Source organism: Passer domesticus, chromosome 1 (assembly GCF_036417665.1).
Source record: "Passer domesticus isolate bPasDom1 chromosome 1, bPasDom1.hap1, whole genome shotgun sequence".
Lineage (NCBI taxonomy): Eukaryota > Metazoa > Chordata > Aves > Passeriformes > Passeridae > Passer > Passer domesticus.
This window is the reverse complement of record NC_087474.1, coordinates 26,725,092-26,752,285: the sequence shown is the minus strand read 5'-3', so window position 1 is coordinate 26,752,285 and position 27,194 is coordinate 26,725,092. Positions and strand designations below refer to the sequence as shown.

The 27,194-nt window shown below is 37.4% G+C and overlaps 1 protein-coding gene and 1 long non-coding RNA gene across 2 annotated transcripts in view; one reads left to right on the top strand and one right to left on the bottom strand.

Moving 5' to 3' along the window:
• Nucleotides 1–7,037: 7,037 nt before the first annotated feature.
• Nucleotides 7,038–27,194, bottom strand: part of LOC135295310 (uncharacterized) — a 33,563-nt gene continuing 13,406 nt past the window's right edge. Inside the window, exons 2-3 of the long non-coding RNA XR_010357359.1 lie at nucleotides 10,285–10,336; nucleotides 7,038–7,755 (exon numbers count right to left, since the gene is read on the bottom strand). This is a non-coding gene — a long non-coding RNA (uncharacterized LOC135295310). The remainder of the gene's footprint in view (nucleotides 7,756–10,284; nucleotides 10,337–27,194) is intronic.
• The window catches only part of VWDE (von Willebrand factor D and EGF domains), a 50,830-nt gene continuing 50,795 nt past the window's right edge, over nucleotides 27,160–27,194 (top strand). The window contains exon 1 of the mRNA XM_064411266.1: nucleotides 27,160–27,176. The gene's annotated coding sequence lies outside the window, so the exon portion shown is untranslated. The remainder of the gene's footprint in view (nucleotides 27,177–27,194) is intronic.

Genomic DNA, 27,194 nt, shown 5'->3' with positions numbered 1-27,194 from the left:
TAAAAATCAGGTTAGTCCCTCCATACGTGGATGGTGCCAAGGAGCAAGGTGCAGAAGGGGCAGTGTTGAGGCAGTGCCATGCTCCCCTTTTGTAGTGTCGATGTCCCTGGAGCTCTGGGCTTTGTGCTTTTCTGAACCTTAGCCCTAAGGACAACCCTAACCCTAAGCAGAGCAGTAAAAGCTGCCTGTGGCTGAGGCCAAGATGCCAAACACATGGGAATTGCTAAGGAAAAAGGTATGAAGGGAGCAATGTTGGGGCAGTGCTGTACCCCCTTGGCCTGCCTTTTGTAGTGTCATTGTCTCTGAAACCCTTGGGTTTGTGGTTTTCTCAGCCCTAACCCTAAGTGCACTTCTGGCATGACTGTGGCCTCTGATGTTCTTTTTGGCTCTTTATTTCAGTTCCTCATTTCTGTTTCCTTGTGGCTTCTGAGGAAGTTTGGATGACTTATAGAGCTGGTGTCTAAAATCAGGAGGTTGTTTCAGCCATAAAGCTGTGTTGGCTTTAGAGTGCTTCACTGCAGTTTGTTGTTATGAGAAAGGGCAGTGAAGGCTTGCTGAAAATTTTCCTTGAGTTTCAAAGAAAATTTTTCTCTCTTCTTAGTGGAGGATGAACATAATGGACTGATGATTAATTTTTTCTTCTCAAATATGGCAGTCCCTGGCAAAAAGAAAGAAAAATCCAACCCACACATACATATAGAACAGTACATTTATTACTGATTGCTACTTTCACTCTAACTATACTTGTCTGCACAACCCAGCACTTTCATTGAAGATAAATATGTGGTTGTACTTTAATATTATTTCATACCTGTGCTTAGATGAAGAAGTACTGATTTTTGGTTTTGTCTTTCACTTCTGCAAAGTAACCTGATGAAGGAAACTCCTGAGCCTAGAGAAAGCCCATCTGAAGTCAAATGGATGTTAGGAATTTACAAATTCAGTCTCTACTTCACAGATTATACTCAGGCTATCCAAAAAGTGAAGCCCAACCTGGCCCCGTTCCAGCTTAGGAGGAGGTGAGTAGGCTTGAGTGGGCACTTTGCCTCTGTGTTCTGAGGTGGCCCAGGCTTCCTATCAAGTGTGTGTGGGCAGTCTACAGGCAAACCAGCTGTCCCACCGTAGGTAGCTGCTGTGTTTACCTCATCATATAATAAATTTTGGAAAGAATTTGACAGTTGATTCTTTATACATACAAAGCAGCCTTTTCTTGTTTTGCAACTAAACTGAGATACTGAGCTTTAGGTCCAGGTGAAACAGGTACATGCCAAGGTCAGTGGGATGAATAGCACAAGTGCTTCTGTTCTTCTACTCTGTGCTAAAATTGTACAATCTGAGACTTTGCATTGCTGCTGCTGCCATCATGAAAAGATGATGTATGCCCTTGCTCCTCCATCAGGCATCAGAAGCAGAAATGTTCAGCTCTGCAGAGCTGTGTGTCCTTCTCTTCCCCCATTCCTCTCCCTTGTACTCCTCCCTCTCCATGGTAATGTTAGTCCCACAGTCTGGAGGCAGCAAAATTCAGAATTTGCCTATGCCTATGTGAGCCCAAAAATACTCAAAACTGCCTTACACTTTGCAGAGCTTGTGTTAAAACAATAACTTCTCCATTTCAAACACAGATAAGAGATTTCTAAGATGTTCGTTTCATGAATGCACATTTCCTCCTTACCTCTTAATCACTACCTATTTTCTCTAGCCCTAATTTCCTTCCTAAAATCAAGGGTTTGCACCCAGAGTTTCTAAAGCTATGCAATTCTATGACTCTCCATTAATTTCACCAGAGCAGAAAGTCTGTGTACTTTTACACATCCCACCTCTGCCAGCTTTGTTACCATTGATTTTTGATGCCTCTGTTTGTATCTTTTAACTGAAATTCACTGATCCAAAGTACCTACAGATCCATATGCACAGCAGTGAATAAAGACCTCAGAGAGACACAGAGAACAGAAAAAAATAGAGATATGACTCACCACTCTGCAGAGACAGGGACTTCCAGACAAACTTCATCTGCTGTACCACAGAAGGCTTCCCTTTCCTCTCTTCTCTGGGAAATTAAGTGAAGCAATGGACTTGCAGCATACACTTACTCAGGGAATTGTTTATTCTTCCATTGTACAAAAGAGATGGAATATACAGTCTACCCATCTGTGTTGCTAAGAAACAGGGGCCTGTTGCCTTGGGACTTGATTCAGAATTCAAAAAAGAAAAGAATGTCTCAGTAGACTGCATAAATGTGGCTTGAAACCTAGCAACAAGGCCAGAAGTTCAATATGCTTCTCTTATATGCTAGAAAACAAGGGTATTAGAAGGAAAATATACGACTGAGGAAAATAAAACAGTAATTTGAAAACAAAACAGTGGTGTTCTATCACCAATTATCCTAATGGATGAAACGATGTTTTACTAAACATCCTTTTATGACCTGTAAGGTCTGATGGTGCCCTGTGCTTTGGGCATGCTCATATTTACTAAAACAACTGAATAGAAAGGAGCAACAGTATTTACCCCAGTATTTCCTAAATATTCATCTTGTTCAGTATGTGACAACACAAGAGTCAGGGTAGCAGAATTAATTTCCATTTATATTTCAGTTTTCAAGCATTCTGCCAGCAGAACAGTGTAATAGTTGCTACACAGACCTTGAAATGGTCACTTTAAATGGCCTGGATTGCATAATTGTGTGATTAATTAGCCACATACACATAGACTGTTTTCTCTATTTGCTTATGTGCAAGTGAAATATAAATTATAAATCAAAAATACATTATACACCCTTTCACCTTAACAAATCATCATTATGTGCTGTTGGAAATGACTTTGGTTCAACCAGGTATTTCACTGTAAAACCCGTTCTCTCAAGTTGCAGACTGTTACTGCACCACTGAAACTTTGGCCAGCACTCCAGCAGGGAAGGCCAAGTTTGAACTGAGTTATGGTTCTCAGCTGATTAAACAGAGCTCACTTGAGGTTTTTTTTCCTGATCTGATGTTCCATTGTGAAATTATAAAGAGATATTCTTCACATGATATGACTCTGTACATAATGGATTTAACTGGAGATGAAGAAAGAAGCAAAATTACAAAGTACAAATTACCTAAAGCCACCCAACAGTTATCACATTTGTTGCCCTGTTTTTCTTCTTATAAAATATATTACTTCGAAAACAAAGAAAAGAATAAAAGCTTTCATCCTTAAATATTTCTAAGTTTACAGCACTTCCATGCAGGTCCTTCAACATTTATATTTTTAAATTTTTCAGAGTCAGGACCAAAATACTATCTGGGAAAACACATTTTTGTTTGGTTGGTTTTAAAGAACATTAAAAATCCTTTGAGAGGGTACACCTTTTTCTCTGTCTTTAAGGAAATTTAGATTTTTTTTTTTCAGGCTTTTAGCTGAAAAGGAGTTTGGAGGTTGTAGTTGAGCCTTGTGATAGGACTTTGTATCTGAAGTAAGAAGGATTTCACAGGGATCCTGAAGTAAATTATAAGATAAAATTGAATGGTCCTTTGCACGTTTATGCTGGTCAGATACCTACAGTTTTACTGAAGAGAAAATAACATCAAACAAACTTCCTTAAGAATTTGAAGACTTGTATTCCTTAAGAGACTTGAAGAAATAAAATAATTTCTCATTGCCAGCAGATGGCAGCATGTTACTTACTTTGCAAATTAATGGAGTTTTAAAATGCAGGAAAGCCTAAGAGTAAGCCGTTTTGCTCTGCCATAGAATAGCAAGGGAGCTTGACATTTTCCTACAAAACCACCTCATCTTTTCAGCTAAATATAAGCTGTTTGTAGACTTAAATAAGATTTAGGAGATCTTAAGAGTTCAAGCTGGAAAAAGCAGTAAAGCTAGACAGGATCCTAGTCTGAGCTGCAGAATCGTCTTAGGGACAAGCAAGCGCAGATGGAATATCATACCCAGATTTAACCTTGAAAACTGGCGCTGCAGCCAACAGTATCTATACTTTTTACCTTCAGAGAATGTATTTCAGGGGGAAAAAAGAGGTAAAAAATCCAGAAAGAACAAAAAAGAAAGTAAAATCTTCCCATTCATTATTTCTAAATGATGAAAGAAAAAGAGGTGAAGTGTGGTTTTTTTCAATCATGTTATCAGTCAAACCAAGACTATAAGGAAAACACATCCTTTGACAGGACCATAAGCATGACCTTTAAAGCATGTTGTGTTCTTTGATTTTTTAGGGTTTTTTAAACTTTAATTTTTCTATGCTGTATTGATTCCAAAGAATCAACAACAACAACAAAAAGAGAAAGAAATAAAGAAAAAAGGAAGTTTACTTTTGATTTTGAAAGAAGATAATTCTTATCATTACTTTCCAGCCTCTGTTAGAAATGGAATCTTTCCTTTTGGAAAGCTTCTCAGCTTCTTGGGGTAGTGACCTACTTTTTTCCTGTATTTCTGTATCAGCTAAGGCAAAAAATTTCAGGGCACTTGTTAGGGATGCATCCGAGAAATGCTCAAAAAAATCAGAAAGAAGACACTAGGTGTTTCTGATTAAGTCCTTGCACTCATGCAGAATCTGAGTATGTCCACTGAAGTCAGTGTAAAGGTAATGTGAATCAGAATGAATTATTGAAAACCACTTCTGGAGCAACAGGAAGAAAGATTACGTTACATCAGTTTGCATTCTGTATAAAATGCTGATCAGTATGTGATAAGAGGATAATATTTCATTGTTCCTTAACTAGGATATGCAGTGGTGTTTGAGGTTAAATGGGGGCTTAGTGTTCCCTTGATATAACTCATTTAAGTAAGGAACAAGCCTACAGATTTTATAAATCCACTTCTTACTTCTCAAATCTTATTAGAGACTGAGTGGAATAAATCCTGGTTTACACTAAAATAACTGTTTCATTTCCCTCACTCTGAGTAGTTGTTCATCAAACCAGGGAGTGCAAGTCTGAAATATTCCAGCTGACTCCAGGATCAATGCCTACAGGTCCAGGCCAAGGTGACACATCCATTGTTGCTAATTAGTCTTCTTATTCAGTGTCATGCAAACATAGCTCTTTTGCATTTCAGTGATGGAGTTCAGAAATGCAGGCCAGCTCAGAGCTATTTTAGGCTCTTCTGCACTGCACAAGGAGTTGTGAGGATAATTCCTTATCATTCTTTTCACAGAGATGAAGGAAAAATAGAACAGTCTCAAAGTCTTGGCAGGGGCAATTCCTATTTCTTGAAAATGTAGTATTTGAATTTTGAATTAATAAAAAGCTAGACACTATAACAAATAGGCACAGCGTTCTGAATTTATAGATTATATTCATTTGGTTAAATAATTTGACAGATAGACATCCACAACTACTCCTGGGCTGCCTGTTCAAATGCCTCACATCCATACGCAAGAGAGAGTTTAATGAGTGTAAGCCCAACATATGAACTAGGTATAAAATATAATAAATGTTCTGAAAAGCTACTAGTCTGTGAGGCTTTTATAGTAGTCCAAATTACAATGTCGTTCCCACCCATCGAAATAAGTAGGAGAGCGGTGGGAAATATCTGTAAATACCCAGGAAAACAGACCTTGTCTTCTTTAAACCTCACAGAAGTTCCTATCTATATCAGATATTTATAACTCAGATCAATTTATACAGATTAAGAGCAATATGTAACAAAATAATCTGATGTAAATATAGCCAAGAACAATATTTCTTTTTAAAACAAGAAACGGGACACCAGAAGAAATCCTGTTTCTTGATTTAGGTGCTCCTACAGCCAACTGGATTGTTGCAAATTGAATCCTGGGAATCCAACTGTCCCTATTCAATATGCTCTGTCTCAGTCGTATGACTCACTTCTATAGCCAGGCTCCCAACCTGAAGGCATTACAGCACTATGCAATATAGCTCCTAAAATATTCTGTTGGATACATCCTTGCAACTCACATCTCCTCTGCCCAGTTTACAGCCTGTTGCACTATCTGCAACAGGCTGTAAACTGGGCAGAGGAGATGTGAGTTGCAAGAAAACAAGAGGGAGTGTCCAAGTCCCAGAGAGCATCATAGGCAAGGGAGGAGGAACTGGAACAAGTCTTGATTAGCTCTATCTTCAGATTTGCAGACGGTGAACATGAGAATATCTATTGGTTCTGTCCACTGTGAATCAGTAAGGAACTAATAAATGTTCTATACAATTGTGTTTGAAAGACAGTTTCAGTCATTACTTTATTGTCATTTACTAAATACAAATAATTCTCTGCAGGATGTTTTTTGCTATTAGGAAACTAATTTCTTAAAGAGCAGAAAAAATTTTGTTTTACTAGAATTCAATAATTTCTTAATGAAGTTAATTATTTAATTATATAACTAATTTCCTCTTACAAATTATTTTTCCAGTAATCTCCATATTTCTGTAATAGACGAAAATAATTATGTTGGCTCTGCTGAATAACTTTAAGTCATTAAAGTCCTTTAGCTAAGCATAGTTTTATGAAACAGCCAAATGAACACTGTCTTTGTAATGAAGATCTGCAGTCTCAAATGCTTTATAGTATAAACACAAAATTCTACCATTAGAGGTTAGATGTATCAGTCAGGACTCTTTCAGGTAAATTGACTAATGACTTTCCAACACACTAAATTGTAAACTTCACAATAAGGAGTTAAAGTACTGAAATCACAAGAGTCTTTGTTCAGTGTTTCAGAAGCCAAATCAAGTATAATTTGCGTTACTATAAAGGTGTTAATAAATATACACTGCTTACAAAGTCTGAATATAAACTTAAATAGGTTGTGTATATGCATAGCTCTAAATCAGATTAATTTATAAATGGAAATCATTTGTTCAACTACTATATTATGTTAATATGTCACATTGTCTGACCTGCTATATATTCACATCAAGGTGGATGGAGTTTGTTTTCATTATTCAATACGCCTAGCCTCCAAAAATAAATGGAAAACAATAATGAGTCAGATTGATGTGAGGAGATCTGTGCATTAAATAGCCAGGCTTTTATTTATTTAGCAATAAAATAAATTTCAAAAGAAAATACTTATCTAACAACACCCAGATGTTACTTTTGTCTCTTAAAATATCTCTCTGCCAAACTTTTCTTGTTGTGAAGCATATTGGTGAAAGCATCCTCTTATTTATGAACTAAACCTTTGTATTAGAGTTCCCTTGTGACAGAACCATGAGAACGCATAGCCTTCACCACCCTTTGCTAAAATGCCAACTTGTTATTCTATTAATTCTTTACAGTTTTATTTCTCATTCTGTCTCTATTTAGTCTCTTGCTTTTTGTCTTCTTTTACTTTATTCTGTACCACAACAGGGGTGGTAGGATGGTATAACATCTATTGGTGGCTCTGCAGAGGTTGGACACCATTTCTCTTAACTTAGCTGAATGTTGAGATATTAGAGGTACAACATTTTTTAGTGAACTGCTCCAGAATTCACATCTTTATGGCCCATTATACAGGGACTGTTGCAGATGCAGTAAGGGAAAGCAAGAAGCTGTTCTTCATAACACAGTTGTACTTTGTCCTATCAAATGCAGGGTTTTTTTCAGAGAAAATACCAGATTCTATATATCTTCCAAGTGAACATTTTCTCTGTCTGAAACTGTTCAATTTCAGTATTTCCTTGTATCATCTTAAAAATGTTGATGTCACGTGGAGCTGGTACACACTATTTTGTACATGAAACTGTGCATCTGCTAGAGCTTCACCTGGTATCCTCATGACTTTTCTCTATCAAATGTCTCACATTAGCTGCATGGTTCTCACTGAAAGGAGGTGCCACTTGTTAGAGTGATCTGCAATTTGATTACAACAGCAACACACTCATAAAATTTTGTTACTATCTACTGTTTTATTTTACAGCTTGTTCAGCAATTAGGCTCTAATTTGAGAATGTCAACCCCATTGCTTGGTGAAATGCAACCATGTACTTAAGAGATTCTCTGAATAAATATAAGTTTAATTACACAGATAAGGGTCTTACTGAATTGAGATGCTTGTCCTAAAACATGAACCTGTGTGACATGTGATTAAAACCTGCCAGTGCCCAGTACTTGCTGTGCCAAATCTGATAACACTGTTCTGTACCTGGTATCTGTGTACGTGCTCTGGTTCCAAATGCAACTCTTGTAATTCAAGTGTAACACCATATACTGGGGTTTGACTCTCAGTTGTCTTGGCAAAAGGTAGTGAAAAATTCAGAAGGAAGAGCTGTCCACTGAGCATTTTTATTTCTATGACTTTATGAATGCTATCTGTATAAAAATAAAACAGGACAGCATCTTTGGCACTCACAATGCTGCATATTTACAGTCAAAAAAATAAAGTTAAAATTTTCCACTTCAAATTATGATACATGCTCATGTTAATAGAGATCAAATAAAAACCAAGTTTCTATTGTAACAAGAAGGTATAGGTCTTGTATGGTTGGCTGACAGACAAACTCCCTTTAGTAATGGCTGATACAGATGGTTAGACAGTGAAAGCCAGGGCAGTGAAGCAGAGTTCAGTGGAAGCTTACGAGTGAAACCACAAGGAGTAACCCCTAAATCCAGACTGGCATGTGTCTACTGTCAGGCAAGGCTTATCTGGGTGTGTGTCCCTCACTAGACACAATTCGAGCTGCTGTTCTTTAAGCAAGAGATCAGCTCCAAAATATCCCTCACTTTTAAAAGACAAGCAGTTCATCTTCTGGCAGGCTTCAAGTGATGTCACTCAGTTAGAGATATTCTGGAATATTTCCCCAGTGTTTTCCCCATCTTAAAAAAATAGGTAGTACCAATGAATGCTAGTTAATGAATCTTAGCAGTCAATGAAACTACTACCAATAAGTGAAATTACTACATATTTAAAATCACCTGGAAATTCATAATAGGCTTTATGCAGAGCTTCTGCAACAGTGATTGGTACAGCAGAAAATCAAAAGCTTCTCTGAGTTCAAATTGCTTTGAATCAGGGCAGTTGAATGTACAGATGAATAAGCTATTAACATAGCTTTGAAGAAAAACAGCTAGACACTTCCATCTTGAAATGGAGTGGAAACACAATCATTGTCATAAAGGGAAAATAGAATTTAGCAAAGGTGAAAGGGCTCTTTTATGTGCTTCTGTGCTGAGGTCTTTTCACCTGGATGAACTACATATGCATAGTACGCCTATAGAGACACCTGGCTGAAAAGAGCTGTGAGTATAACCATGGAGATAAGTGTTGTTGCTGGAATAAATATTAATACCTGAAAACCTCATTTTTTATTGTTAGTTCACTTTCCCAAGGATAATAGTGTTTGGTTTCTGGGACGAGAAATGCATTGCATAATGAATGGGAATTGACACAGAAGTAGAGACACCAGAGAGTTAGAAATTAGCAGTGTTTATGAAAGGCAATACAGGGATCACAGGTCTGAAGGATGCAGAAAGGTCCAAAGTTCTTTTGGATTATAAATTTGGAGGGCATAGGTATAATATGAGCATTCATAAGAAATACTCTGCCTAAATTGTCTGCCAGGATGAGGTCATGAGAGAAAAATTACAATACCTCAGGAAAGCCAGGATGAAGTTACGGGAAAATCTTTTTGTCTCCTAATCCCACTCGTAATGATGATCATAAATCATAATGACAATAAATTAATTTGCTGACAGACTGATATTGACTTAATTTGAGGATTTTGAGATAGATACATTATATTTCCACCTCAGAAAATTACTTTTATTTTTTGGTCAGTGTAGTATTCCTGAGGACCTACTTCAGACTGAGAGAGACTTTTGAGCTGAATGGTATCATTCTGTCTCCAGCTACCACCAAGGCTTACTGCTGGCCTTACAGGGAACAGCAGAGATGTTTTTCCTAGTCTGTAAATACCGAAAAAAAACCTAGAGATGGACTGAGTTTCTAAATCAGCTGTTACCACTTCAAAAGAGCCATAAAAAAGCCTTGTAGTGACTTCTCATTTCAGTCTGTTTGTTGATAATAAAACACCTGCTTTCTGCCCAATTTCCAGCTCTAGTGTCTAGGTCCCAGGATGTAATTCTGACCTCTAACAAAACTGAAAAAAGTCAACAGATTCAAACAAGTTATACTTCCCTTTGGGGTAGGGGTATTCTCTCACTTCCCCACCTCATGTGTGTTGCAGAATGCCCGGGTCTGGAGACATATTTCATTGGTATGATATGTGATGAGGATTGTAACAGTGTGGTTAAGCCTCTGGAAAGGTCAGAACCTTTGTCTTGCTTAATTCACACCTGGCTCCGTGCCAGGTTCAGCTCAGGACACAAGTTGCAGATGTGATGTTGACTTACACGTACAGAGCAGAGGCAGCATCCACCAAAGAACTTCTTGTGCATCCTCACCCTGTGGAATGGAGGAAAGAAGGGTGGAGCTGAAGCCATAGTTCCTAATTCTTATAGAAGTGCTGCCAAGGAAGGCAGCAGAAGAGCTCTTTGTTACTTCTCCTAGTGTAACAAAGTGAAGCACAACCTAGTGAAGCACATCCACCAAGGAATCATCCTTCCTGGAAGACCAGGAATAAGAGAATGAAACATTAATGGGCTGACTCCGTCGCCCAGCAAAGGTCACTGTCCTGGAAGATGGAATTTTGGATCCTCTTACGGAGGCTGTGTCTCCATATGAATCATTGTAGTGACCTGTTTCCTGTGCCCATTACTCATCTTTACTAGAGGCCACAACTTCCCTTGTGCTCTTCCTGTCATGTCTGCCCCAACCAGGCATGCAAGTGCAGTAAAAAGAATGTGGGTTATGTCTGAAGACTGAAAGGTCTTTATAGATTTGTGCTTAAGCAAAATCAGTTTATTCCCAGTACACATCTTCAGAATTTGCATTACATCGCAGTCAAATATGCTTCCCATGTGTTTACTCAGTAATAGGCAGGAATCAAACAACATAGATTCAGATCCCACACATCTCTCTCCACATAACTGAATATACAAGAGCTTCTTAAGACAACCTATCATGAAATTATGGTTTACCATGTCAGGAGTTAATAGGCTTACTCAAAAAGAGAGCACAACTTCTTTCCTATCACACAGGTCTTGCAGCTTCCTTTCTGTTGAGTAATAAATCCAGAATTTCACACAATATAATTCAGTTGAATATTCTTAAGGACAAGTTGCATACATAGAGCTGGTAGGATTATATTTTTTCAGTTCTGTGGCAAAACACAACTCCTGAAAGATATCTAGAAATCACAATAGAAGCTTTATGTTCCTTTAAAATGCACCATATTTTTACATTATGTGAATTGTGTAATTTTGAAATAGATAACTGTCTGTTCCTTTCAAAGTCAGAAAGTTTTCTTGTATCATGATCACTGGAATAGTCAAACTATCCCTATGTTAAAGACCTTAAAATCAATTAATTTTGTTGAAGGATTTATGACAGGTCACTGGTTCAAGACTAAATTCAGTTCACAGCTGAAAAATTCCTGTTCTTGCCTATCTGTGAAGGCAGCTGAAATCCACATAAGTAAGCCTTGTGAACAGGAGAAAGAGCTTTTTACTCCTCCATGGCAAAGGGCACTTCAAAAATTAGTCCTCAGTAACCAACAGCAATGTCTGGTCTGATGTCAGACACCTGTTAAAAGAGAACTTAATTTGTGACGGTAATGATGTATCCGAGATTTGCCTTTTCAACTTCCTGAGGCCACTTTTTGACTTGTTAGCAAAGTTACAGGCATATAGTATGCCAAGAAAAATTCAGTACATAAACCAGCAATATTTAGTTTTGTATAAAGAATTTGTGATATACTGAATCACAAATTCAGTACATATATTATATTCTGAATAAGGATCTATCTTTGATATATCTTTAATGCTGGTTTAACTATGTAGTGTAACAATATTGTTTGCTTTTTGTAATTACTATTTTTCCAACTTTGTTTACAAAATTCAACTGTGCATGTATTTTAATGCAAGGAAAAGCCATTCTGATTTGACCTCTTATGTAAGCAGGTCTCAAGAACTTTATCTTTTCTTGCTACCTACTTGAGCTAAGGGTTAATAAAATTATTTTATACTGCTTATAATTTTCTGTTTGAGAATTTCTGGGTTTGCTATATGGTGAGTTGTCTTAAGAAAAAGAAGCATCCTCTTTTACAAATTGAGTAAATACAATAAATAAAATACATGTAAGATTAAAATAATACTGTGTTGCGAGTCTGAGACAAAAAATGGGAAGGTTAAATTTTTTTTCCAAATTGAAAGCAGCTGTTTTTTGGTTTTTTGTTTTTTTTTTTTTTATGAGGAAACCATACAGGGACCACAAGTTGCCCTATAGCACAAATAATTTAGATTGAGCAGAGAATCATACTAATGCCACTACAGAGTTTCCAGAACCAGACTCCCTGGTTTTCAGTTATCTCTAATATTTCAACACATGGTCATTTCTAATGTCTCAGTTAGACATTTACTAATGTCTCAGTAAGGAATTTACTATCAAGTATCACTGAGATTAGAATCTGCACTTTTTCACCAAAGCTCATCTCAAACAAAGTCTGAATCCCTCTTAGCATAAAATTGTAACAGCAGCCTTGTGGTTCTGTTTGTGGCTCAAAACACCTCATTCACTTTGGTGTTTCCATCTTAGTATCTGTCTTACATCTTATTGTAAATTAGGCACCCCAAAGTCAGGGTATAGCTGTCTGCATTTTATTGAAAGATATTTGTGACACAGAATGCCTTGGTCAGGTAAGGTAAGTGGAAGCATACATTTAGGTGATGTCTAAAGCTTTCAGGAAAATAAGGAATATATGCAGAAAAGTCTTGTTTCTAGCAGCAGTAATATGCTGCATTAAGAAAAAATGAGATGAGTTTAAACTGACACTTTCCTTGGTACATCTTCCTACTATTGTCAGTCTTAACATGGGGTGCAGCAGTGTCTCTCTCCTAATTGTGCTCAGATGGCTATCTTTGCTGAATTTCTAGAATTCATTTTTTGAGCTATTTAGAAGACTGGTAGGCAAAATATTTGTTTTAATTACACAACTTGAAAATTTTTTTTTAAACTGAAAACTTGATTTTTTGAGCAAATGCCCTCTAGTCCTTGTTTTCTGAGAATATTTTCCTATATATTTTCTTCACTACACTCATGTTTCATAAATCCCTAGCATGTTCCTCATCTGAATGACTTTGTTTCCAAGCAGTAGAGTCCTGCTGTGGGACAAAAAGTAATGCAAAGTCCTGGGCAAGGGCCAGGTGCTTTCAAGTGAGCACTCCCATAAATTATCAGCTGGAAACCCAGGCTTGCACCTAATCCCTAGAACCGTGGGGTTTTCAGGCAAAGTCTTGTTTTAAGTGTTTCTCAGTGTCTCTAAGCTCAATGCACGTGTCCTATGCAGAAGTCTCTACACATACATGTTTTTTGCTTTTAGACATGTCAGGTACAGTGCCACAGCCAGCACTGTAACAGCATTCAGCAGCACCCAGGGTTACCTCCCTGGGGCTACTCTGTTGATTTCCAGCAGTTAAGCCTATACCTTCTGCCTGTATTCCATTAAGAAAGGGAAATATTTGTGATGGAAACAGAGGTATTTCTGCTCTCCTGCTGGCATCATACTAACTGAAACACAAAACCAATACTGAAGTGATGAGGAATAGAGATTGTCAGAGTTTCAAGGGGCTGTCTTTTATTAAATGTTCCCAAAAATATTTTAAAAATCTAATTTCCATTTGAAATATTTACATTTTGCATTGGATGATCCTGATTCAGTGAAACAAACACTGTTTGTCTAACAGTATGTAGACACTTGCAAAGTGTTCTGGTAAAACAAACCCATTATCTGAGAGCCATGGGGTCCATCATGTTAATCCCTCATTCTTTCATCTTCAACCAAAGAAGTCAATGACTCTGTCCCAGCAAGCACTACTCATTCAATGAGTCTTTTCTTTGGGAAAGAGGTTATACAAAAGGAAAAAGCACCTTAATCCAAACCAAACATTCTTACTCTATCAAGTTCCTTCCTGCCATTGGTGTCAATGTCTGTTTTCACTAAATAAAGATTAGATATTACTTATATAGGGTAAATGCAAAATTGTAGAGACATTTTCAATAAAGCCAGTGTATTTTGCATCTCAGGAAAGAAACTTATTCTGCATCCCATTTCAGTACAACTCTTCCAACTAAATTGGTGGATTTGGGGAGCCAAGATATGCTATATTCTTGAGGCATTATCAAAACTTTTCAACTTGTATATAATACATACAATTTGTGAATCAGCTTTTTTAACATATGAGAAAAACGACAAATATGACAGAAGTTCTAGAGAATGTAGTGATCAGTACCAAAACAACAAAGATTTAAAAATTAGGTGCTGTGAGTCCTAATGTGAGGAGGAAACCAGTATATGTCTTCTGGCTTCTGTCTTGGTTTCAGGACACCTACCAAGACTTTGGGTCCCAGTGAGAGGAAATGAGCTCCACGAGGTAGCTCATTATTTGTAAAATGGTGCATAAATGCCATTATAATTACAGTTTGTAATGACATGTGATTATGATGCATTTCAGGAAGTGCATATTAGCAAATACAGGAAAACATTTTCTGTTGGAAAAGAAAGCTGGTCAATTACAGTTAGAGAAATCCAACCATAAAGGAAATTATTCTAGCTTAGGTGTTCCTGACTCAGACATAATTATTTTTAACAGGCCAGAATCAGCTGGTATTCTAGTCAGAAAATTGGACAGATCAGCACTGCTCTGATGCACTGCTTTGTTGAAGTTTCTTTGCCATGTCTCTAGCCACCATCCTTACTGCACTATGCACTGGCCCCTTGTTCCCTACTGTTATTTTTTTTTAAACAAAATAAAACAGCCCCTCCCTTCTGTGCAGCAGCAGCCTGGCTGCCTCTTTACCCTGCATCTACAGAGGTCACTTGGCTGTGAAGCCTGCCTGTCATGCAGCATGCAGGGACAGAGCTGTGGCTGCCTCCCAGCAGTGCCCCAGCAGCAGAGCATTCCCTTACCAGCCATTCCTACCTGTTATCTGCTGAGAGTGGTGAGGGAGAGAAAATGCTCAGCAGGACACCTGAGGCCCATCTGCTGTGTACCCTATAGATAAATTCTAAAGGAATGTGTAAAAACTGCAAACTATACACACAAACAAAAATAATTCCTCCTAGGTGGCTCTCCACAGTTCCAAAATCCATGTGATTTTTGGGTTTTGTTTGTGTCTTTGAAAGACAAAACCTGTAAAAGTATAGGGATTTGAGAAATAGACTAAAATGCCCAGAAAACTTTGCAAGCAACTTCTCAGTGGTAACTGCAAAGCTGCAAAGACATCTTTATAATTTCTTGTTCATACTGTAAATGAAATATAGTATCTTAAGTTTTATTCTCCATATATGAACAGAAGTGTTACCATAGTTTAAACACTAGAATAGGACATTTGAATTAAAATCTAACTGGAAAAATGTAAAGGCTGTCATTCAGTTTTTGTTTATAAATTGTGCCAATATAATATGTATTTCTTCATTTTCTTATATTCTCCCATACCTTTTTTGAATTAATCTTATATCTTCTGATTCTTTGTAAAGAGGAAGAAAATTTGGAAGGCATTGCACATATCCAGCTGTATAAAGCCATGCTCCAACACTTTTACTTAGATTTATTTAGATTTTATTCTGGATGAATGTGCATTAAAAATTAGTAGAAATTGGTTCTTCATGTCTGACCAATCACACACAAGCATCATCTGCAGTTATTAAAAAAATATGTGCAAAAGCATGGAAGAAAACGGGCAATAAAAATTCCCTGGAAAAAATTATAAAGTCCGTAAGCATCTCCAAAATTTCTCTCTTTATTAAAAGATGATGACATGAAGCATAGGCCTTTCACATTAATGTCCTTAAGAATGATAGAATTAATGAATTATAGAATGGTTTGTGTTGGAAGGGACCTTGAAGACTCCAACCGCCCCTGCCATGGGCACCTTCCATTAGACCAGGTTACTTGAGGTTTGCAATCCACTTGAGATATAATCCAAAAGGCTTGCATGCTCCATATATGTGATCAATACCACTTCAGCAGCAGCTACACACTGTGCACACCTGCTATAACCAACAAAACACACAACAACCTCCAAGTTCACCAGGCAGGCACCAGCCTCTCTTATGGCAGGCACAGAGCCATTCTTCTTTCCCAACCCAAATGTTATTTTACTGGTTTTTCAGTACCACACAGACAGTCACCATCTTGAATAATCCAGTGAACTCTACTACTTGCAGGTCTGTGCTGATGCCAGACCTACCATCCATCCAGAACTTTTCTGTTTTTTTTTACTTCTGAAATGTTCACCTTAGCTAATTAAGGACTTCAATAGTCTTTTAGTAGGGATCTATGAAAAAAATTTTGCAAAAGGCAAAAAACTTAAAAATTTTCAAGAGTAGTCCATCCTGACACTCACTCTGGTCCCTGCTGCAGTCTGTGGTAAAACTTGCTTGAATGCTAATGTGCCCAAATTTCTCTTGTCACAATTTGAGAGACATAAAAGAAAATAGCAGGAAGGGTCTGAAGTGATCCAGTGTTTCAGAAAACTGAAAAGTCATACAGAGTGGCCAAGATAAGGGGTACTGGAACTGTTATTCTCCCTAAATATGAGCCTGTCACTACCTGCAACTAGGAATAACTACAAATAGTAACTTCTCCCATTAATTTTAGAAAAACCTTGCACTGTTTTTACTTCTGAGAGAAACTGCCTAGTGAACAAAAGAGATTGTGACAGAAATCTCATGCTTAAAGAGATAATAGATGAGGTATTTTACATGCACAGCACTTGGGATCCAGTTAAATGAGGAATGTAGGCTGCAAATGCTCAAGGGGATCTATTAGCAACAATGTCCTGCAGTGAGAGTACCCAGCCAGGTAACAAAATCATTTGTAATAAGGGTATTCCACAGAAAAAAATAAATCATTAATGTGTTCCCACTGTGCTGGGGGTATTCATGACTTATGAAGAGACAGCAGTGGTAACTGGGCTGGAGGAGTAAAACAAGGAGTCCTTTTCACAAAATCGATGGTGTTATTTTATACCAACCAGGTATGGGCGGGAGTAAAATCAATATGTTTAATGACAGCTCACTAGAGAGGTTATTTATGCTGTGCCAGAAGATTTCACGTGCTGAACTTAAGCAGCCACCCACCAAGGAAGCATGGAGAAAGAACAGTAAGACTTGAGACTTAGTTCAGTTTCCAGGCTAAAAAGATGTTTATTGATTTTATATAAACAGTGAGATTTGATGGGTGTTTGATCTTTGAGTTTCTCTTAATCAATGTCTGATCATACTGTAAAGATTAGAGTTCATCAGAGGCTTGGCACATAACCCAGAAATCTCAAAATTTTGGAAGGGTTCTGCCGCAGTCACTACCCCACTGTATATGAAGTTAAGAATTCAGTTCTAGATGCAAAAACTGCCACGACTTCAGTTACTTTTTTTATATTTTTCAGGCCATATTTCAGAAATCTTTCTGCGTATGGGAGTCAAGTCCCTTGAAAATGAATGGGACAATTCTTAACAACACTAATGAGCATTTAATCAGAAGCTAAAAGGAAAGAAACCTAATGCATACATCAGGTCTTTCTCAAGTTATATTCTTTGGACAGTCAGAGTCTGTGTAATCTGTGACTGACTTTCTTCAAGCATACTCAGCTTTTCATTGGCTTACTGAGGGATGATGCCCTTTGATAACAGAGTTAATGGATTTCCTGGCACTTGGAGACTTTTGAAAATTCTGACTATCCCCTTTGCAGAGAATTACTTGAGCTTGTTAGTGTTGACTGAATGTTTTTGAATCCTCTGAAGGAAAGTTTTAGATAAGGTGTTGTTTTTTTGTCTCTGATAGCTTAACTTGGGATTTGCCTTGATGCTGAACAGAGCATTCAAGGAAAAACTAGAAATCTTCTGGACTTTGGAAGATTCAATCTTACTTCTTAAGCAAGAGAGAGAAAAAAACCTTGGTACTCATTATTTTTACTTCCCTGATGGTATATGCAGTTGTAAAGACTTTAATTTGTAAATTCTGGGAAAACAAACAAAAATTTGACAGCATCTCTCAGTAGTGTCCTTTGAAAATGTCCTGGAAGGGAAGAAAAAATATTTTTGATTTATTCCAGAAGCTCAGAATTTCCATGAACAGGAAATATATCCCGTGATGGTCTATCACAAGCAACTACTGAAAGCCAGGAAATGGAATGTATTACTTTATGCTTTTCAACGTGGGCTTTAGGAATTTAGAGAGAGTGACTCTCTTTATGAAAAACATGAAAATTTCTCTTTTCCAGTATCTCTTGAGATTTGGGTTTCCTTTTTGCCAATGCAATAGTGTTGTGTTTTTCTTACTCCATTAATTCATTATTCATTCAGTCAGTCAGTTATATCAAAATAAATTATTATCTTTTTGAAAAATTATAAACAGAATGAAACGACAGACACTTTCAGCATATTCATTAACTAGTCTAATAAGTCTATTTTATTCCTCTCTCAGGTTTTGTTTCCTGGTGTACAGTAGCTTACCTATTGTCTTTGCCCCTCAACCACTGAATGTGGAAAAGGGAAATTACTGAGAGAAAAATTGATTAAAATAGTTTTTTGCAGCACCACAACAGCATAGTGCAATTACTAAACCTTTCTGCTGCAAAAATATACAAAATATCCAAAGCAGATTTCTGGTCAGCACTGATTTCTCCTAAAACCATCCACAGTTATTTCCCATTTTCTAAAAGTTACTTTTGTGTAAGTTTTTCAGCCCTTGAAACAGCAGTGTACTGATTTTGTTGGTTACGTGATCATTTTGAAAAGTTGCTTTGGAGCTTCTGTTCTATTTTCCTTCCTATGTACCTTCTAATTATTACTGGTGTAACAGCCCAGTGTCTACTTATGACCTCCTCCATGCAGAAGAGTTATGAACACTCTGGAGCAAATCCAGTGAAGGGCCATGGAGATGATTAAGGGGCTGGAGCATCCAATGAGAAGAGGTTGAGAGCTGGGACTGTTTAGCCTGGAGAAGGAGCTCAGGCAGATCTTACTAGTGTGTAGAAGATAGATTTTTTTCTCCCTGCATTTTCCATGTCTCTTGCATCAAGGCTCCAGGGCTGCTTGTGGCAGTTAAAAAGTTTAGTGCAGTTCTGAAGTTTCTAAAACAGTATCCCATTAACACTTTCTTCTATTTTTTGACTCTCTGTTTAGTCACTTTTCCACTCTGAAATGTCCAAGATTCTGCATCAGGATATACATTGAAAAATGTAATATACTCATTTAGTCACAAATGAAGCAAACTCTTTCTCCATGACACAGTGTGCTGAGGAATGCCTCTGAGCTGTGTCTCTAATGTTCTGCAAATCCCACAATAAGAGATAGAGTGGACATAAGTGTAATTGGACCTTATAGACTGGGGCAGGGTGGGGTGGGGAGGGGGGGAAGCAAGCAAGCAAGCAGGCAAGTAAGCTATATGATTCTTATTGTATTACAGGAACCTGTGATCAGATGAAAACCTGTAGGCTAAGTGCCTTCTTTTGTATGACTTTTTAAGGAAACCATTGTTTATAGGTGTATTTGCAATCATATTTCAGCAGACTTTTTTTGTAATCTGAATGCATGTTCAGGGACTTAAATGGGAAATCTGTTCAGAAGCAATTGCAGGACGAAGTCCTTAATGATAAAGTTGGAACACAGCTATCAAAAATGATTGCAATTATATACAGAGATGAGAGTGAATTCTGCTCTGCCTTGTACTGTGCAAGGCATAAACCAGACAGCAAAATAATTGATATCTCAGAACCTATCCAAGTTATCTACTATTCATTTTTCATCTGCTTTTGGTTTAATTTCTTAATGCTTCTGATAGGAGAGCTGTCTGATAATATGCTGAAGAAATAATTAATGATCTATACTGGAACAGTTATAAAGGAACTTACAGTTCTACATGAAAGATTCTGCAGCAAACATTGTTTATGAAAGTTCTAAAATGGCATCATGGGTATTACTGGAGAGACAAGAAAAAAGTGCAGCATGCTCTGAACAAGAAAAGAGAACGGAAAACATCTGTGGAAACAAGTACCATCTCTACAAATAATACTTTTAATGTCATTTTTTTAATGTACAGCAGTATCTGCTTGAAGCAGTGCAGAGGGGTGAGAATGAATATATCCTCAGCATGCCAGCTGTTGCTCTGCAGATAGATAGGCTATTTTATGCCAGGCAACACTTAGGTTTATAAGAAACCTCTGCACAAGATTTTTGGAATAGGTGACTCAATGGGATTCCATTGCCAGGAGCAGCAAGATCAAATATACTATCTCAGATTACAATTACCAACTCATTGCAGAAGCAGGAATTAAATTTATAGTCAAGAACATCAGGATGAAGAAGCAATAATCCCACCCTATGAAGCCACCCTGCTGGTTTTTCTTAAGCAAACATAAAGGGGTAGATATTCATTAAACTGTTTGGAAAGTGGTAACCTGCCAGCTCCACTGACCACACTTGATTTGGGTGGGTGGGCACCTCGGTGAGAAATCTGATTAGTAGGAGATAGCACAAAAAGCCTCAGTGAAATGTTTTGTGAAAAGAGACAGCCCTGCTGTGCAATATTGTTGTGTCTCAGGCATGCCCTGCTGGGATAACAGATAAAGCAGGAGTAGTTATAGCTATAAAAATTTACCATATGACTGCAATGCAGCAAAAGGATTAAACTTCTTTTAGTGACAGCACTCAACTTTAATTGTATCAACATCACCAGAAGGGGAAATTCTGCTGAACAGAGAAAAGAGCCATAATTTTCTCAGTTTTCAGTGCTGTTACCAAATACACAGCCCAACTGTATCATAACCAAGTTCTTGGCCATTTTCACTTTTATGTCTGAGAAAATATTTGTTGCACATCCAAATGGCTATCTGATTGGTATAATTATGACAAAATTCAGACTGTGAAGGAGTATAAACTTTTGAACACACACACACACACACACACACTAGTGTGCTGATGTAAAAGTATGTCTTGTATACTTCCATCTGCATTGTGCTTTTTTCTTAAAATAGGGTATATTATAGTGAAAAAGAACAAGTTTAACTAATTTTGTCAAGTATTTTGGCTCAATCTCTTTGAACGAATCCACTTGTTCTCCTGCACTGTCAAACCTTTGGGCTTATTGAAGAAAACAATACAGAAATGCCTTTATGACTAGCTATTTTAAAAGCTCTGAGTGTCCCTTCTGCTACTGCTTATATGCCACTAACAAAGACAAAGGAATAACCAAGAAAGGCAGTACCTTAAACTCCTATGACAAATTTTACCAGCTGACACTCAGTATTCTGGGAATATGAGTAACTCAGTGGGCTCTGCCTGAGTTTCCTTCCCCCTTTAATTGGCAATGCATTGTGACATTTACTCCCAAATTAGATCCAGACTAGACAGGAGCAATTTTTTAGTCATACTTTGTTAGGCTCACTTTGAGTGAACCTAAGCTTGAGTGAACACTACTTTGTTATTGAAATCCAAAGTGTTGCATCAAGGGAAAAACTACAGCAGACAGACATGTCCATAATTCAGTAGAGACAAAAAGAAATTCATCATTCATTAAAGTGCTGGGACTTTAGTTGCCTCAAGTTGCTCAAGAAAAATTGCTGAGAAAATCCTTGCTGCCTATGTTTGGCCACCTTCTTGTTCTTGCTGGTTTTGGAAATGTTTACCAGGATGGCTGGCTTCACCACCTTCCCAAGGTTCAAGATGAGGCTGATCAGCCTACAGCTTCTGGACTCCTTTCTGTACTTCTTGGAGACAGGGGAGACATTTGATTTCTTCCCAGTCTCAGGAACCTGCCCTGAGAGCCATGACATTTCAAAGATAATTGAGACATTGGCCAGCTCCCTCAGCACATCTGGCTGCTTTCCACACAGTCCCAAAAATTTATGTCTAGTTTGTTTAGATGTTCCCTAACCTAATCTTCCTTTTACTAAAGAGAGTTCATTTTGAATGATTCAACCGGCTTTATTTGTTAGACTTCAAAAATTCAGCATCTTCAGTACTTTCTTCATTTATTTCAGGACCTTACAGTAGCTCGAGTAAAGCATTATCAGTTGTTGCAAAGCAGTCTTCCTAATGTTCTACAAAAATTTTCAGGTTTCTACAAAAGCGTTCAAAATTTCAAACACTGCAGTTGCTTTGCTACTGGAACAAAAGCATTAAACCTGTTCATCCAGATTCCTTTTCTTTCAGTTGTGATTTTACATTGGATGTATTCTCTGTACAGTAAATATTAAGAATACTTTTCCAATCTGAGAAAATTCTTCTAAGTAAAAATAAAATGTATTTAGCAATATATTACCAGTCTAATAGGGCACAATAGTGACTTAAAATTTTGAAAAACATAGCTATGTGTAAATGCAATAATCAAGTTTCATGTATGAGATCTTGTGTCTCATTCTATGGAAAAATTCACATCATTCAATAAACACAAGGAATTGCTTATGGTTTTCTGTGAGCTTTATGTAAAAGCGTAAGTTCATTTTAGCTTTAACAATGTGTATAAATTTGATTTTTCCTAAATCTTGAAGAACAGCTATAACTGTCTAGGCAGATCTTCATGAAAGAAAGTGAGGTACTAGAACATACCTGCTTTATAATCAGCTTATTTAAGTACAAGCACAAGCAAAATGCTTGTACTTAAATAAGCTGATTATAAAGCTGTAGGTAAGTTTTACAGGTCCTCACTAATATATGTGCATAGAATATATTGTTTTATCTTCTCATGAAGTTTTTGTAACTGTAGTCCACAGGCTCTAGAGGGGTCAAGGGATTAATAGATAGCATCAAAACTATGTGGAAAAACATTTCTCAGCTGCTTGGGAGCAGCACGTTTTGTCAGCAGTTCGGCACGAAGACGTGTTCACTGTCCTTGGCTGTGTGTCCACCTTGCACTCTGCAGCACAACCATTTGGCACCTTGGCTGTCAGTGGGGATGTCCCACACTGTAACTCTGCATGCATGCGTTGTTATTTCAGTGCTGGCTGAAGGCAGTTCTCATTAAAAAAAGAGTTCCATAAAGCTTACTGGATAAACATTCAAGAAAACTTAGATGAGATAGCTGTAAGCCACTGAGACTCATTTGTACTAGGAAATAAAAACATCTGTTTATTTCTTTAAAAGCTCTGCTATCACAGGTTTCCCAAGCATATGCTCCAAACAAAACTATAGAAACCAAAAAGGCTGGATATCTGCCATTTCTTATAGCAGTACATTAATGAAATAAAAGCAACATTTTTGTTATTGGTAAGATAGCATTTTTTTCCTTTTAAAATGTTTTTTTCTGTTGTGTATGTTCTTCTGTAAAGATGTAGGAGATAAAAACCTTTCAGTGAGAAAGGTTAGTTGTCTCTAGAAGTACTTGCAAACAAAATATCATGACGACAATTGTGTCATGTTTTCTCAAGTATGTAGAATGCTTTAGGCCAGAAATCTACAAAAATATAAGAAAAACCATTTGGACTACAAACATTCCAATTCATGTAAATCATGTGTACAGAGCTGCAGCAACATCCTGCAATGAAGAATTTATTTCTCCCTTCTACACACTATGTTCTGAAGAATCCCCAGGCTCTTTAAGAGCCGCCACAAACCTGGAAGAGTATCAACACGTTTCACACAACACCCCTCAGTATTTAGATTATTTCACTGTAAATAATTAAGGAGTAAAGTATTACCATCATTTAAGAAATTGGATATTTGAAAGAATCCTGCAGACTAAATATAAGATTAAATAAAAATATTGCGTGAAATATGTAGGACTTTTAAAAATCTTGTGACTCAGCTTAAAGACAAGTTTTTCAGACAAGACTTCTTTTATTTTATATATATAGGAGTCACTCTAATTTTGTGTGACTTTCTAAACTAGATCTAAGTGACAGCAGTGACTGAACATGGAGGTAACCCCTCCATGATAATAATAATACTGCATAATATAGTGATTTCCTTTTCCTAGAAAGCAAAACCATAATTAGTCTAATTGGAAGTGACTTAAAAAAATTCTGAATACTTGGTAGATGTGAAAACCATTCCTTAGATATTGTAGTGAATTTTTTGCTTAGTTGTCAGTATTCAACTACTTGAGAACCTTATTCTTAAAAAAATAAAATCATATTCTCTGACAACTTTTCACATATCTCAAAAGTTCCTTCTAAACAGGACTAAGTAGAAATGCAGGAAGCATGAAGAATGCTGCGGGGATTTGGAGCACAAGTAGCTTTTTGTGAAGGATGCAATTAAAAAACAAACAACTTTAATGATGATCTTTAGACAGTAATGATGGCTTTGAAGATGGCTTGCTTTCTTAACCAATTCAAATGCAGAATGTTGCTCCAGGGTACGTGTTTTCCTGACCATCTCTTTTTTGGCCATGACAGTACAATCAGATTAAAGGGCAGTTTATTTCCAGAACTGATGAAAAACAGTGTGCTGATGGAGGATTGTAACATAGGGCTCAAAAAATGGGCAAACCTGATTGCTGAATGAAGCAATGTGTTACTTCACAGCTTTTCTTGCCATTCAGTTGTTATTATTCAAAAGGAAGTGCATCTCAGTCACTGCTTGTCGTTATGACAATGCCAGCAGCAACTGAATTTACTGGGCACAAAATTTTGTTCAGCTTTTGGTGCCCTTATAAACAGATCCTATATGTTGTAGTGATCTTATTTATTGATTTTACGGGTTCCATTAAAATGAAAACTTTTCTTCCATTGTGCCATTCAAGGACATGATAGGTTTAATTTGAATTTTGCAGCAAATATAACCTTAGAAATATCAATGGGCAAGTCAAGTATTTAATCTGTTTAGTGAGTCTAAGAACATCTTTCCTATGTATGTATACATGAGGCAAAAGCACACAAACACATAGTTGTAAGAAAAGGGAGAGTTGTACAAAATATCTTCACCTATCTTAAAATTGGCTTAGGAGTGAAACTGGAAATACCTGAAGGGTTAGAAAGAACTTTAAAGTTTTCTGTAGCCTCTACTCAGCCAAACCTCAATGGCTTTAAGTTCTGTGGCAAATTAAAATATCTTTATGGAAACCTGATTTGTACCTTTGTTTGTAGATAGCTGTATACTTCTCTGTCTGTGAAATCTTTTGGGTTTATTCCTGACCTAAGCTTTGGATATACATTTTTCAATTCCATTTGGTCATCTTAAACATGCATCTGTTGTCATATTCATTAGTAATGAATGCATATTCTCACGTACATTTCTGTTTGAAAATGAGCTCCCTTAATTGTTGCTGCATGTGATTCATGAGGAGAATCTCTCATTTAGTCTCCTTTGTTAGAACTGTTATTACCTTTCATATCCAGAAATGGGTAGAAGGGGAAAAGTCAGACCACAGGACATCACTGTACATGCCGTCTTATCTGTTATGGGTAAGATGGCAGTAGGCTCCAAATTTTATTGGCCATAAGGCCAGATAAAATATTCTGAGTGAATGACATTAAAGTCCAGTGACGTAAAATTCCAGTGAGGTAGTTTTCATTCTAAGGTTTCCCAAAATATCAACATGGACAGGTCTGTAATTATGCTGTAATTAGGTCCCCAACTGTGCCTGCTTTCAACTCCTTCCATTTCCTACCAGGAGGTCTGTGAATGCATGGAACAAGAAAAATCTAGTCCAAATTAGAGCAGGTTGGCAAAACTTCCAACAAAACAGTTTTCCCTGATGAAAAATACCTTAATTCCTGTGAAATTTCAGTGAAGAAATAATCTGGGTTTTTGTCAGGTAGGCAGTTTAGGATAACAGGAGTGGTAAATCTGTCCTTGCCAACAATTCCATCATTATTTATTCTGAGGCTAACAAACAATTAAACAGTGAAGCTAGAAGTACAGAACTCATTTAGCTAGGTGTAGAGGGTTGATTCCAAATGGCAGATAAGCCTTTCCCTAGTAGGATGAGGGAGAGAATCAGAAAACAGAAATAAGAAAACTTGAGAGTATAGATTAATAGGAGAAGGGGGAAGAGAGGGAAAAAAAAGCAAGTGATGGAAAAGAAAATTACTCACTATCAGCTGACTGATGCTCAGTCTCTGAATAGAGGCTACTTTGGAAAAACTCCCACCAAATTTTATTGGTGAATAGGACATGATATGAACACTCTGGCCAGCGGGGGAGACCTGTCCTGGCTGTGTTCGCTCACAACCTTTTGCCCATCCCCAGCCTACTGGCCTTTGGTGGTGTAGCAGGAGAGAGAGCCTTGACACTGTGCAAGTGCTGTTCAGCAGCAGCCAAAACATTGATGTGCCAACAACACTGTTTTGGTCACAAATCAAAAACACAGCTCCCTATGGGCTGCTATAAAGAAAATTAACTCAAGCCAATGAGACCCTGTGCATTAAGATTTTTAATAAGTGTTTGGCCTTGAATTCCACCAAAACAATGCCACTTCAATTATAACTGTTTTCTAAGGGAGACAGAGTGTTTTTGCTAACATCCTAAATTCCTAGGAATTACTAGGATGTTACATAAAAACACTTTTGCTAATCTGCCCAGTTTTCACAAGGAAGTGGTGATTGCTTGAAAACAGTGATGGCTTCATATTTACAAATTACTTTTTTCTTTGTTATAACCTCTCCTTCTCATGCATGTTTACCAAAGAAGAGAGAAATTAGGAAAACAGTCCTATATTTACAGTTTTTAGATTTAGATGTTGTACACTATTTTCTATTCTCTGCCTGCCTGTATTTCCAAATCCCTTTTTTGCATATTGATGAGGTTTGGCACTGGCCAAACAACAGGCAAAAAACACAAAAGCCTTCCCTGCTACAGCTGGGCAGAGGAGAGAAAAATTTAAACAAAGGGTTCATGAATTGAGACAGTGGCTGTGACAAAAACACTCCAAGGGCAAAACAGGCTTAGAAGTACAAAATTAGTTTATTACTAACAAAATCAGAGGAGGATAATGAATGAGAAGTAAAATAAGCCTATAAAAATACCTTTTCTTCCCCCAACCCCTCCCTCCTTCCCACCAACAGTGCAGGAAGACAGGGTGTGGGGGTTTTGTTTAGTTCATCACCCGAGATCTTCCACTGCTCTGGGAGAGGAGTCCTTCCCCTGTGAGGCCATGGGGTCCCTCCCAGGGGAGAGAGTTCTCTGTGAACTCCTCTGGCGTGGGTCCACTCCCATGATCAGCAGCCATTCTGCACCTGCTGCAAGGTGAGTCCCTCCCAGGGG